Source organism: Triturus cristatus, chromosome 7 (genome assembly GCF_964204655.1).
Source record: "Triturus cristatus chromosome 7, aTriCri1.1, whole genome shotgun sequence".
Taxonomy (NCBI): Eukaryota; Metazoa; Chordata; class Amphibia; order Caudata; family Salamandridae; genus Triturus; species Triturus cristatus.
In genome coordinates, this window is record NC_140590.1 from 102,337,621 (window position 1) to 102,352,262 (window position 14,642).

The following is a 14,642-nucleotide window of genomic DNA, read 5'->3' on the forward strand; positions in this document are numbered from 1 at the left end:
AAACAGACAAGTAAACACCTATAACAGGTAATCTGTAGCGACCAGGAAGTACCATTGATGGGTAACTGAGACCAATAAGAGCCCAGAAACATATCAGGCAGGGTATGCAAGCTATTATGGACCAGAAAATACGTGTGGCAGGTAAACTGGATTGGCCTGGACCGACAAACACTTGTACCAGGTAATCTAGATCAACAAGCATTGGCCGCGCGTGCGCACGAGCGGCCGCGGGACGCGATCTGTGGTGGGGGAGGGGGAGAAGTGGGAGTTGTGTGCGCGCGCAAAAGGGAGGAACAAAGCCCGGGAGTTGTGTGTGCACGCGCGCTAAAAGAAAACTTAAAACAAGCACGCGAGTGGCAAAGCTGGCGGCTGCGCGCGCACTAGGCCAGCAAAAGCATGTGGCAGCACTTTTAAAAGCCACTTACTAAATGTCTCGCAGAGCAGCTCATGCGCTGGCTCAGGCGAGACCTAATAAGACCTGCCCTTAACACCATTACCACTTCTCATGGACTACTCAGTAGAGTATGACACCGTAAAGGTCATCTCCAAGTGAACAAAATGTTTTCACTGTTGTTATTGTTGGAACATTCAATGCTATCTTGTACTGCCCTCTCAACTTCCAGGTCTACCCTAGGCCACCAAAAGTTTATTCTTCATAATTGTTAAGTTTCATTAATTCCCAAATGTGCTTCATGAGACAAATTAATCAATTTACCTCTCATTGATTAAGGCAAGATTAATTGTGTTCCCCTAAATAAAGCCTATCCTTTTCTGCTAGTTCATCTCTCACACTCTAAAATGGATGCACCACTTCCTTACCCCCTACTTACCTTTCCAACCTTCCTTTATCTTCTTCATCGCCTACAATAGTGCATACATCTTCCACATCCCATCCTTCTATTCTTCTCCCAAAACAATAGCTCCAGCAATCATGCGTACACCGCACCCTACAGACCCCCCGCCACTGCTGGGGCAAAATCACTGAAGAGCAATTACAGACAAGCCTCGCACTCAACCCTCCGACGAACCCCACCAACCTGGATGAAGGTGCACTCGCCCTCGAACACTGGTTGAACGACTGCGCCAACACCGTAGCCTCGCTGAAAAACCCCACCAACAGAGACACCAGCAGAAGAGTCAGCTGGTTCACCCCGGAACTCCTCGACTCCAAACGCACCTGCCGGAAACTGGAAAACATGTGGCACAGCAACAAGACGCCAGACAGCCGCACTGCCCACAAAGACGCCATCCGCAACCACCACCACCTCATCAGGACCGCCAAAAGAATCTCCTTTACAGACCGCCTTGACAACAACGCGCACAACAGCAAGGAGCTCTTCACCATCGTGAAGGCACTCTCCAACCCCAGCTCTAACTCCAACGACATCCCACCATCACAAGCCCTGTGCGACTCCCTCGCCGCCTTCTTCCACTGGAAAATCACCGACATCCATGACAGCTTCTGACCCCGAACGACCCCTGCCGACCACACCGCACCGAACCCACCGCCCAGGACACCCAGACAACCTGCGCCAACGTGAGCCTCGAGGACACAATCAAGACCATTGGAACAATCCACTCTGGTTCCCCATCCGACCCTCTACCGCACCACATCTTCAACAAAGCCAGCAACTCCATCGCACCCCACCTACACAAAATCATCAACCTCTCCTTCGAGACCGCCACCTTCCCTGAGAACTGGAAGCACGCATAGATCAACACCCTACTGAAGAAACCCAAGGCGGACCCGAGCGACCTCAAGAACTTCCGGCCCATGTCCTTGCTTCCGTTCCCAGCAAAGGTCATCGAGAAGATAGTAAACACCCAGCTCACCCGGCACCTCGAAGACAACAACATCCTAGACCCGTCCCAATCAGGATTCCGCAGCAACCACAGCACCGAGACCGCCCTCATCGCCGCCATTGACGACATCAGGATCCTGCTAGACAACGGCGAGACGGTGGCCCTCATCCTCCTGGACCTCTCCGCCGCCTTCGACACCGTCTGCCACCGCACACTGTTGTAGATTGCAACTTCGATGTGATTAAGCATTTACTAAAGACATGAATTCTTCTCCCTTACACATGTTCCTTTTGTTATGTTGACTGAAGTCTGGACTCCATTTTGTATTGTCATGTCTCCACGTGCTCAGCACGAGAAGAGTCTTATCTTTGTGTTAGTTGCTCTTGTAATCTGCCTAGTAACAGTCTATAAATAGTTCCTTTGTCCGTCTGGCGCATGCCCAGACTTGACCACATCTGTTATCAGTTAGTTCTTGCTTGACCATGTTTTCGCAGGCTTAAGGAGTATGTCAGCTCCGCCCACATATCGATCTTGTATTGCAAATGTCCATAAAAGGTAACATTCTTCGTCTCATGTCGTATCCTCCCACTTATGAGCCCCTCTGTTGTGTATAAAAGGGGACCATGTATGCAAGTTCTTTGTGCTACTCTATGCAATACTGAAGGGTATTGTATGGATTGTAGGACCACCCTTAAGGGTTAATAAACCGTGTCTTTGTACTTTGCAGTTTCCGTGCCAACTTCCTTATAGGTTTCTTTACAGGAGAGCGAACCCTTGTGTCCTGCGGGCCTAGCTGGGGCCTGTACTCATCAATTGGCGCCCGTCACGTGGGGCTCATCGGCGACTCGGATGCTCGAAGGATTGGTCGCGACGAAGGTGAGGAATTTGGCCGGGGATGTGATCACTGCCAGAGGCACTTTAGTCCTGGCATCCCGAGGTTTTTCTTCCTTCCCTTCCGAGCTGACCATCTGGGTGGCGCCGGTCCTCGACTGAGACCTCTTCTGTCGGTTCTGCCGTGACAGCCGTTTGGGCGAATTTCGGAGCTTGGCAGTTGGAATCTGGACTCTTGATTGGTAAGAACCGTTGTACGGTACTTGCTCCGAGTTTTTGAAGCCTCGGTTGGCTATTTGAGTTTGATTTGTGATGACCGGTCATATCTTGTATTGATTATTGTGAGAATATATGTGTTGCAACACATATAGGCAGGTAATGTGGAGATATTTCTCCGGAACTGTGTAACTTTGACCAGCACAACGTTTAAGTGCCATTTTTGATAATACTGCATATTCTGCATTATTTTCGAGCATGCCTGCTTTTAGCGCACTCCGTAAGTGGTGCTGCTGCTTTGGAAACCGGTTAAACCTCGAGGAATCTGCTCCAGCTCCCCCAGAGGGGACTCCTAATAGGGATATGTATGTGAAGCATGGTCTTTCCTCCATAATGTACAGCACAGTATGGAGGAAATATACCAAGAAGGATCCTGAGTTACGGTGGCCGTTGTATGGGTCGTTTGATATACGTAAGATTGAGTATGTGGAACAGTGTATGTGTAAACGGCGTGCGCGTCAAGACATGTTTGAATGTGTGCGACTATGGGTGAAGGAAGTGCGTGAGCGAGAGAAGCGCGAGAAAGCGCTGTTTGATAAAGAGCAACGAAAGAATGATCATGTGAGAGCGCAGGAAGCAAAGCGTCGGGAGGAAAGAGAACAGACGGAGAAACAAGAGAAAGAACATAGGTTACAAGTTTCGGGTCAATATGCTGTTCGTCAGCCACTCTATCCTGTCCTTAATAATCATGACGATGATTTTTATTTATTAGATCGTTCTCCGCCTCCTTATGTTGGCGCGTCTGCCCCGAGGCCACAAGATTCTGGATCGGGTTCGAGTAAGGTAGACACGCGGTCCATGTTATCGGCTGAGCGAATGGGTGAGCTTCGACAGTTTTCCTATCGTGCATGTAAGGGCAAGTTATCCCTTGATGAACTGTTGGCTTCTTGGGAGTCGTGGCAGGATAGAGAAAGGTTGTATTTCTTGGGACACTTTTCTGATGAAGTGATTGCTGCCTTTCGGAAATATTCCAGTGTCTTTGAACCTGCTGATGTGGTATTAGATTCTAAAGCATTGCGTAATGGTGTTTTCTCTCCCTCTAAGGCGCCTGAGGCGGTTCGGCGACTGTTTGCGTTGCGGGATGCGGCAGCAGACCTTAAAGAGAAAGCGCGCCAACATCTTGAGGAGGAAAAGCGGTCGGATTCGCGTACTGGAGGCGGCCATTCATCCACCTCTAAATCAGATAAGAGCGATCCAGTGCATGCTAAACCAATGCGCGAGGCGGCGCCTTTGTATGTTCCTCCTAAAGGAGCGGGGACTAGCTCGGATATTACCTCCGCCGACGCTAAGGGATATTTTGTGTATAATTGGGTTTATACTCCCTGGCACAGGGCTGACGTCATGGCATTAAAGAATGCGTTGCCTGATCCCCGCAAGAATCCAGCGGCCTTTTACGAAGAAGTCGAGGGGGCCTTGAATTCTTGTATTATGACCTTAGCAGATATAGATTTGTTCTTTGGGCTTATTCTACCGCCAGATATGTGGCGATCCGTGCGGAAGGTGGATGATGTGGCCACTTTTAAGGCTCGATGGTCTGAACTTGAGGATGAGGATAGGGAGAGAAAGCCCGCGCAGAAACCACCTCAGATTATCTTAGACCTCCCCGCTGCTATTCTGACTAAGTTGAAGACCATCATTCCTCCTAAAAAGATTGACTGGAATATGCTAGCCTCGTGTAAGCAGAAAGCCGATGAATCAGTTGCAGATTTCTTTACGCGCTTTGAGGAGACGTTCCATGATTTTAGTGGTCAGTCTCTTACGGATGATACGGGTCGGCACCTTTTTGCTGACAAATATGTGGCGAATCTATTACCGGCAATTGCAGCTCGCCTCAAAGCGAGTGAAAGTTCTTGGTCCACTACGACCCCGACAGCCCTCCTGACTATAGCTCAGTACTATGAGCGCCAGGAGCTAGAAGCGAAGGGGCAGGAGGAAAAGAAATCGAAGGATTTAAAAACGAAGGTGATGTTAGCACAGGTATATGGTCCGCCCCGACGGGGTGTAAATAGAGGTAGGGGAGGATTCTATGGTCCTCCCTCGGGCCGATCTGATCTGAATAGGAATCAATGTGCGTATTGTAAGCAATCGGGGCACTGGGCCAGAGAATGCCCAGCGTTGCATGCTTCACGGCAGGGACACAGTCAGGGACACACTCAGGGTGGCCCGAGAGGTAGAGGGGGTTTCTCGAATTTTAGAGGGAATCCTAATGATCACGCTCGTTTTGACCTTGCTGGGCAGCAACGAGATAGGTCTAATGTTTTTGATCGACAAAATCAGTATCAAGTGTCGGGGATTGACCGTTCTGGGTACCATGATTCTCAGCATGCATAGGAATGCGTTGGATGGGGGTTAGAATCAGTTGAGGTGCCAGTTGATCAGAGGGGTCCTTACGTATCAGCTGAGGTTTTGGGCTCCACTGATCAGTTTCTAGTGGACACAGGAGCGACTCGTAGTGCGCTGTCTAAACAACTGGTTCCGAGGGCTCCCCCATCTGGCTTAATGGTTACATCGGTAGGGTTCGATGGAACACTCTCCCGAAGCCCTCTTTCGCAGCCCCTCACATTTCAGGTTAATTCCTTTTCTGCACCCTGTCCGTTTTTGTTAGCTCCGAACACGCCGGATAATATTATGGGCCTTGATATGCTGAAGCACTTCAGAGCTACGATCCGGTGTTCCCCTGCTGGAGTGCGGGTGATATTGAATGACAATTACCCCCTGTCTGAACGGATGTGTGTGGTTACAGAAGATGCTGTGTTAGCTGCCCTCCCCCGTGCTCTGTGGGCCACCTCGGATACTGATGTGGGACAGATGGTGATTCCGCCTGTTCACATTACTGTCCAGGAGGGGGCGGTGTTACCACGCCTTCCCCAGTATCGTATTTCGCAGGAGGGGGAAGAGGCTCTTATACAGATTGTGCAGGATTTGATTAAGGTGGGAGTGGTGGAAGAGGTTCCCTATAATGTTTGTAATAGCCCGATTCTACCCATTCTGAAAAAGGATACGGATGCCAAAGTCTATCGGTTTATCATTGATTTGAGAGGGGGAACAACCTTTACAACGCAACTTTTACAACGCACTACCTTTACAACGCATTTTTTACAACGCACAATCCATTACAACGCATGACATTACAACGCAGGACACTACAACGCATTTCTAAATACTACCTTTACAACGCATTCCATTACAACGCATACTACCATTACAACGCATACCATTACAACGCATAATATAGTAATATACTATCCAACACTTACCCTACTGTTGCATCCCCTGGAGTTAGAATAGTAATTTTTACCCCTATACTATCCAACACTTACCCTACTGTTGCACCCCCTGGAGTTAGAATAGTAATTTTTACCCCTATACTATCCAACACTTACCCTACTGTTGCACCCCCTGGAGTTAGAATAGTAATTTTTACCCCTATACTATCCAACACTTACCCTACTGTTGCACCCCCTGGAGTTAGAATAGTAATTTTTACCCCTATACTATCCAACACTTACCCTACTGTTGCACCCTCTGGAGTTAGAATAGTAATTTTTACCCCTATACTATCCAACACTTACCCTACTGTTGCACCCCCTGGAGTTAGAATAGTAATTTTTACCCCTATACTATCCAACACTTACCCTACTGTTGCACCCCCTGGAGTTAGAATAGTAATTTTTACCCCTATACTATCCAACACTTACCCTACTGTTGCACCCCCTGGAGTTAGAATAGTAATTTTTACCCCTATACTATCCAACACTTTCCCTACTGTTGCACCCCCTGGAGTTAGAATAGTAATGTTTACCCCTATACTATCCAACACTTACCCTACTGTTGCACCCCCTGGAGTTAGAATAGTAATTTTTAACCCTATACTATCTAATACTTACCTTAAATGCAATTTAATATTATGCGTTGTAATGGTATGCGTTGTAAAGGTAGTATGCGTTGTAATGGATATGCGTTGTAAAGGTAGTTTTTAAAAATGCGTTGTAGTGTACTGCGTTGTAATGTCATGCGTTGTAATGGATTGTGCGTTGTAAAAAATGCGTTGTAAAGGTATGCGTTGTAATAGTATGCGTTGTAACGTCATACATTCATTTGAGAGAAGTAAACAAGATCGTGATACCTCAGTACCCAGTGGTTTCGGATATCACGACGTTGCTTACTTTGGTCCCGCCTACGGCAATCACGTTTTCAGTTATTGATTTGAAAAATGCCTTCTTTTCAATTCCCATTCATCCCGATAGTCGATACCTTTTTGGGTTCACTCTCAATAATAGGTCTTACCGATTTTGTAGAATACCTCAGGGCTATACGGAAAGCCCTAGTATCTACAGTCAAGCTTTGAAAAGACAATTGGACTCCTTTGTTCTGCCCGAGGGTGTCGCCCTCATTCAATATGTCGATGACATCTTGCTGGCGGCTGACACCCCGGAGTTGTGTGAAACGAGTACGTTGTCTTTGCTTTCCTTTTTGGCTTCCCACAATCACAAAGTCTCTGGGAAGAAGTTGCAATTCTGTAGACCAAAGGTGACTTATTTAGGTCACCTTTTGTCTAAGGAGGGACGTGCACTCACACCAGATCGTGTCCAAGTGATTCTGGATACGCCGACGCCGTCCACGCAGAAGGACGTGCGCGCATTTTTGGGTCTTGTTTCGTTTTGTAGGCAGTGGATATTAGGGTTTTCGTACATAGCCAAGCCATTATTAGCTCTTTTGACGAAAGATACACCTATCCCGCTTCCTTGGACGAATGAGTGTGACACTGCCTTTCAGAAACTGCGACAGGCCCTCTGTTCAGCACCAGTATTAGGGACTCCTGATTATACCAAGCCTTTTTCGCTGTATGTGCATGAGAAAGATGGATGTGCATTATCAGTTTTAGTGCAGATGCACGGCGACAAGCAGCGCCCTTGTGCATATTTTTCGGCTGTACTTGATCCTGTTGCCCGAGCATTGCCTGGTTGTTTTCGCTCGGTTGCGGCGACAGCTGTGTCAATACGCCAGAGCGAGGGAATTGTGTTATCTCATAAGCTGTTGGTATTAGTCCCCCATGCTGTTGATGCCCTGCTTAATCAGACAAGTACGCAGCATTTGACCAGTGCCCGCTTAACGGGATATGAGCTAACGCTTTTGGCTCCTCATATCACGTTGAAGAGGTGCGTGACGTTAAATCCTGCCACATTGTTGCCATACCCCGAGACTCGGTCTGAGGCACGAGAAGCACATGATTGTATCCTTATGACCGAGGAACAAACAAAGGGTCGTATTGATCTCCAGGATACGCCCTTTTCAGATGGAGATGGAGAACTGTGGGTGGATGGGTCTTGCCTGAAGCTACCAGATGGTACGACTTCAGCAGCGTATGCGATTACCACATTGCAAACAATAGTGGAGACAGCACGCATACCACAGAAATCAGCTCAAGCAGCGGAACTGATAGCATTAACACGAGCATGTGAGCTCAGTACAGGATTGTGTGTGAATGTTTATACAGATAGCCGCTATGCCTTCGGAGTAGCGCACGATTTCGGCCTGCTCTGGAAGGAAAGAGGGTTCTTAACGTCGCATGGAGTACAAATAATGCATGGGGAGTTAGTTCATAATCTTTTAACTGCATTGACATATCCGAAGAGAATTGCTATCATTAAATGTAGCGCCCATAGGAAAGTAGTCGATAAAGTTGGAGAAGGGAATGCGTTAGCAGACCGGGTGGCGCGGGAGACTGCGATGCAGCCCGGTGCTACTGCCATGTATGTAGTGAAGTCACAAGTAGAAAGATGGCATGATGCGAAGGAAGAAGTGCGAGAAATACAGAGGACCGCTTCTGATAAAGAACGGGAGCAATGGTCCAGTGAGGGAGAATTGGATGATGAGGGTTGCTGGAGAAATAAGCAGATGGATCGATGGAAATTACCCACAGCTTTTGTACAACCTATGGTTCAGATGGCACATGGGCTAGCACATGTTGGAGCTTCCGCAATTGTAAAATTGCTTACCCAAGTTTGGGAGCATCCAGAGATTGCTAGCACGGCAAAGAGAGTGGTGCAGACCTGTATGATCTGCCTGCGGTACAACCCAGGAAAGGGGACTCGGACCCCAGCAGGAGGGTTCGTAACGCCTACTGCACCCTTTGAGGTCTTGCAGATGGATTACATCCAGCTGGAGCGTTGTAATAATTTGAAGTATGTTCTAGTAGTGGTGTGTGCCTTTAGCAAATGGGTTGAGGCATACCCCACGAAGGACAATACTGCAATGACTACCGCTAAGATGCTGTTGAAGGAGTTCTTCCCTCGATATGGCGTTTGTAGACTTCTGTGGAGTGATAACGGGCCCCACTTCATAGCGGACGTTATAAAGTATGTTCTGAAGGGTCTAGGCATCACCCAGAAGTTCCACGCAGTATTCCACCCTCAATCTGCAGGACTAGTCGAGAAGTATAATGGTACACTAAAGCTCAAGATCGCTAAAATTCAAGCTTCAACGTCTTTGACTTGGCCAGATGCTTTACCGCTGGCATTGTTGTCAATTAGGTCGGTACCGCACTCTCGAATCGGTCTTACACCGTATGAGATTGTCTTTGGACGTCCAATGAATATTTGGGGTCCACCAAAACCTAAGACTGTGTATGATGTACCTTGTGTAATGATGAATGATTATCTAGCACAGTTAACGGATAACTTGGTTTCCATTCATCAACAGGTCCGGGAGGCGCTCCCTGATCGGTCCACCGGCGAAGGACATAGTCTCCGGCCTGGAGACTATGTCATGCTGAAAATCTTCGACAGGACGAACAGCCTGGAGCCGAGATGGGTGGGCCCTGAGCAAATCTTACTGGCAACGAGGACGGCTGTGCGAGTTTCCAATAGAAAGAATTGGATCCATTCCCTGCACTGCCGCAAAGTACCGCCCGGATTGATGGAGCCCGCTGTACTGACCGATCAACGAGAGATTCTGACCACAGAGAAAGGCCGTGCTGTGGAATCGAACGACGCTGAGGAGCTCTTTCCGGACCACGCGACTCCTGGAGGAAGGCGATATCATCTGAGGCCAAGAAAGTGAATCCTTCAGTATCGGGACATGTTGTCAGAACGGCCCTTGGGTTAGTGAAACAGAGAGCCAGTGAGGCAAGGGGGGGGGATCAGCCCTGCATTAGTGTAGTGACACCCGTCTTGGCCCGTTGGTGAAGAAATCGACCGCTGCCCAAGGGGAAGAGTTCTGACAAACCTTTAGTTTCAGGAAGATATTGATTTTCTATTTTTGACATGGAGAAAAAGAAGATCCTTTGTGCAATAGGTTTTATGCTCACAGTAGCTATTGTTGGGATAACCACATGGTTTGTGGAGAATGTGACTCCTGCCCGGGAGTTGCTTGTGTTGACCACTCCAGTGCCTGCGGAGCATTATTTCTATACCCTTCCGTATCAAGAATTGAAGCATCGTCAGTCCTATGTGAATAACACTTTCATTCAGATGTTACATCATACCCATGTTGCCACCAATGCTACGAACTGTTGGATATGTGGTATGATGCCAGCTCATCAGAAGAAGGGAGGAACGCCATTCATACCTCTTCCCTTCTCTCATAATGGCTCTTGTAGAGCATGGTACACTTTGCTTTTTGCCACTCGGAAACCCACAGTTGGACGATTACTCTTCAGACTCAATAAAGAATGTCATCAGGATAAAGATGGATATCCGCAAGCGAATGGGACAATTTGGGAATGGGAAGAGTATCGACCAGACAATGAATCGATTCCATATGTTTTTACGAACACCAGAGACACTGTGGGACAAGACAAATTTGTGATTCAAGTGGCACAAGCTCAAGCGGACCTGTGTGTCCAAAGTGTGGGTTATATTCCTGTCGGTGTTAGCGATTGTATTACTATATTAAACATCGATGGATTGAATAACAGTACTTTCTTAGCATCCCATAATACGTACTTTGTGTGTGGAACTAAAGGTTATTACCGCTTGCCAGCCGGTTGGTCTGGAGTATGCTATGTATCATTTTTGTTACCTCCTGTATTTCTGGCACCTGCATCCTATCATAAGGATTTAAAGTTGTTAAATAATGTGACTATAAATAGGTATAAACGTACTCTATCAATTGATGATGTGGACCAGACTGACACCAGCTTACAGCAGTATATCGACTTCAATCTAGGATTGTTTTTCTTCGTTGGAGCTGCCCCAAATAGTAGGAAAGTTCGAAGATTAACACGAGTGGTAGAGGCTGTGACAAACCAAACCGCTGCTGCTCTTGGAAATCTTACGGATGAATTACAGATTACCAGAATTGTTGCATTACAGAATCGTATGGTGTTAGATGTTATGTTAGCAGATCGAGGTGGAGCTTGTAAAATTATCGGAAGCAGTTGCTGTGTGTTTATTCCTGACCACACACCTTCAGTCTATAATGCAATTAATAGGCTGCATAAAATTGCAGCTGAAATCCATACAGAAAACGGCACTTGGTCCTTTTCTGGATGGTTTTGGGCATTGATCACTGCTTGGGGTTGGAAGGTTTTGACTGGTCTCTGCATAATTATAGCAGTTCTGTTTTCTTGCTGTATCTGTGTTCAATGTGGTCCCTTGCTCTGTTCCGTATGTGTATCATTTTGTATCCCCGATAAGAAAGCTATTGCCAATGTCACTTATCAGAAACATTTAGCTAAGGAAGTAGAAGAGATGATGATAATTGATATATATGATGATTATTCTAACAAGCCGGATGTCTTCAGTAAATGCTGAAAGGGTCGTCTGTTGTAGATTGCAACTTCGATGTGATTAAGCATTTACTAAAGACATGAATTCTTCTCCCTTACACATGTTCCTTTTGTTATGTTGACTGAAGTCTGGACTCCATTTTGTATTGTCATGTCTCCACGTGCTCAGCACGAGAAGAGTCTTATCTTTGTGTTAGTTGCTCTTGTAATCTGCCTAGTAACAGTCTATAAATAGTTCCTTTGTCCGTCTGGCACATGCCCAGACTTGACCACATCTGTTATCAGTTAGTTCTTGCTTGACCATGTTTTCGCGGGCTTAAGGAGTATGTCAGCTCCGCCCACATATCGATCTTGTATTGCAAATGTCCATAAAAGGTAACATTCTTCGTCTCATGTCGTATCCTCCCACTTATGAGCCCCTCTGTTGTGTATAAAAGGGGACCATGTATGCAAGTTCTTTGTGCTACTCTATGCAATACTGAAGGGTATTGTATGGATTGTAGGACCACCCTTAAGGGTTAATAAACCGTGTCTTTGTACTTTGCAGTTTCCGTGCCAACTTCCTTATAGGTTTCTTTACAGGAGAGCGAACCCTTGTGTCCTGCGGGCCTAGCTGGGGCCTGTACTCATCAACACTACGCACGTGCCTCCACGACGCAGGGATCCGAGACAAGGCCCTGGACTGGACCACCTCCTTCCTCTCCGGCAGAACTCAGAGAGTCCGCCTCCCCCAGTTCCGATCCGAGGCCTCCGAGATCATCTGCGGCGTCCCTCAAGGATCCTCCCTCAGCCCGACGCTCTTCCACGTCTACATGACACCACTAACACGCATCGCCCGACAGCACGACCTCAACATAATCTCCTACGCCGATGACACTCAGCTGATCCTCTCCCTCACCAAGGACCCCTCACCGCCAAATCCAACCTCCACCAGGGAATGAAGGCCGTCGCCGACTGGATGGAGGACAAACTGAACACAGACAAGACGGAAATCCTCATCCTCGGGTCCAACCCCTCCGCCTGGGACGACTCTTGGTGGCCCACGTCACTGGGGTCCCCCCCAGCCCCCACCGACCACGCACGCAACCTAGGAGTCATCCTCGACTCAAAACTTTCCATGACCAAACAAGTCAACGCAGTCTCCTCCACCTGCTTCAACACCCTCCGCATGCTCCGCAAGATCTAGCGATGGATCCCGACAAACACGAGGAAAACAGTAACCCAGGCCCTAGTCAGTAGCAGACGCGACTACAGAAACGCCCTCTACGCCGGAGCCTCGTCCAAGCTCATCAGCAGACTACAGAGAATCCAGAATGCCTCTGCACGCCTGATCCTCGACGTCCCGTGCCGCGACTACATCACCCCCCACCTGAGGAACCTGCACTGGCTCCCCGTCGACAAAAGAATCTCCTTCAAGCTCCTGATCCACGCACACAAGGCACTCCACAAAACCGGCCCAGCCTATCTCAACAGTCGACTCTCCTTCTACGTACCCAACAGGAAACTCCGCTCCGCTGACCACGCCCTGGCCACGGTCCCACGCATTCGGAGAACTACTTCCGGAGGCAGATCCTTCTCCCATCGCGCCGCCAAGACCTGGAACACCCTCCCCCGCTACCTGTGACAAACCGAAGACCTGCTGACCTTCAGGAGACAACTCAAGACCTGGCGCTTCAACCAGTAGCAGCTACAACCCCCCCCCCTCCCCAGCGCCTTGAAACCCTCCCGAGTATGTAGTGCGCTTTACAAATTATATGATTGATTGAAGCGTATATTTTCCATACACCATCTGTCTCGCGCTGAGCCCTCTAGTTCCCTCTCACTTCCTATCTCCTTCTAGAGGAACTAACCCACATCTCCCTCCCCACCAGAGGAATGTTATAAACTTGTTTACTACCATAAGGAGAGCCAAAGCCTCTTTTTTTCATTTAGGAATGTAGCTCTACTCAATGCAATGACCTTGATGCAAACGCAATGGTCTTTTTCTTTTCGTCCAACTTCTGCAACAATACAGCCTCAAGTTGGTTGGAGATGGGTTCACTAACCACAACATTCTCCCTTCCTGTTTTAAGCACCTGCAGATCAAGGGCTTCTGCAAACTCCTCCTTTACCAACAAAACATTTGAGGGATGCATACTTGTTATCCCATAGAAGCTCAACTTTTTTCCTTAACTGTCTTGTTGTGTTGTAAGTTTTATTCACTAACCTCTCAATGAATTGGCTATAACATGTTATCATGCCGCAAATGACTTCCTCCTCGTTTCTCTGCCTTTGCTACTTAACAATCAGTTCCATCAAACCCTTCTTTGGCTTCACCCCCACTGTCAAATGTGATGACCCAGAAAATCTATCTAATAATTCCCAAATCAACACTTCTCAGCTCTCAATGTCAAGCCAAACTCCCTGAACCTCTCTAATTCCGTCTTAACTCTCCTGTCTTGTTTTTCTTTTGTTTTGCCATAAATAAGTTAATTATCCTGGTGATAGTTTACTCTTTGCCGGTGAGGCAGCATTGCTTTACATATTCACTTCAGGGCTGCAGACGAAGGGCATAGAAAACAAACGGGAGATGGGTAGGGACCAAGCTGCAGTGCAAACAATGACACTGTGGGCCCGATTTACAAAGGTAAACTTAGACCAAAAGACTAAGTTTAGACCTAAAGTTTAACTTTACAACTAGTAAAGTCAGACTTTTGGTCTAAGTTTAGATCAAAAGTCTAACTTAGACCAAAAGTCTAACTTTACTCGTTGTAAAGTTAGACTTTTGGTCTAAACTTAGACCAAAAGTGCAACTTTACTCCTAGCAAAGTTAGACTCTAGGTCTAAACTTAGACTTTTGATCTAAGTTTACCATTGAGAATCAGGCCCAGGGTCCTCCAGCATCCAGACAATGGAGCCACACGAATTGTCTAGGCATCCTTTCTCTCAACAGACGTCAAGCAGGATTTGGTAGTGTGATGTCACTGGATTCCCAGAGCTCCAGTCTGAATATTCTGTGGAG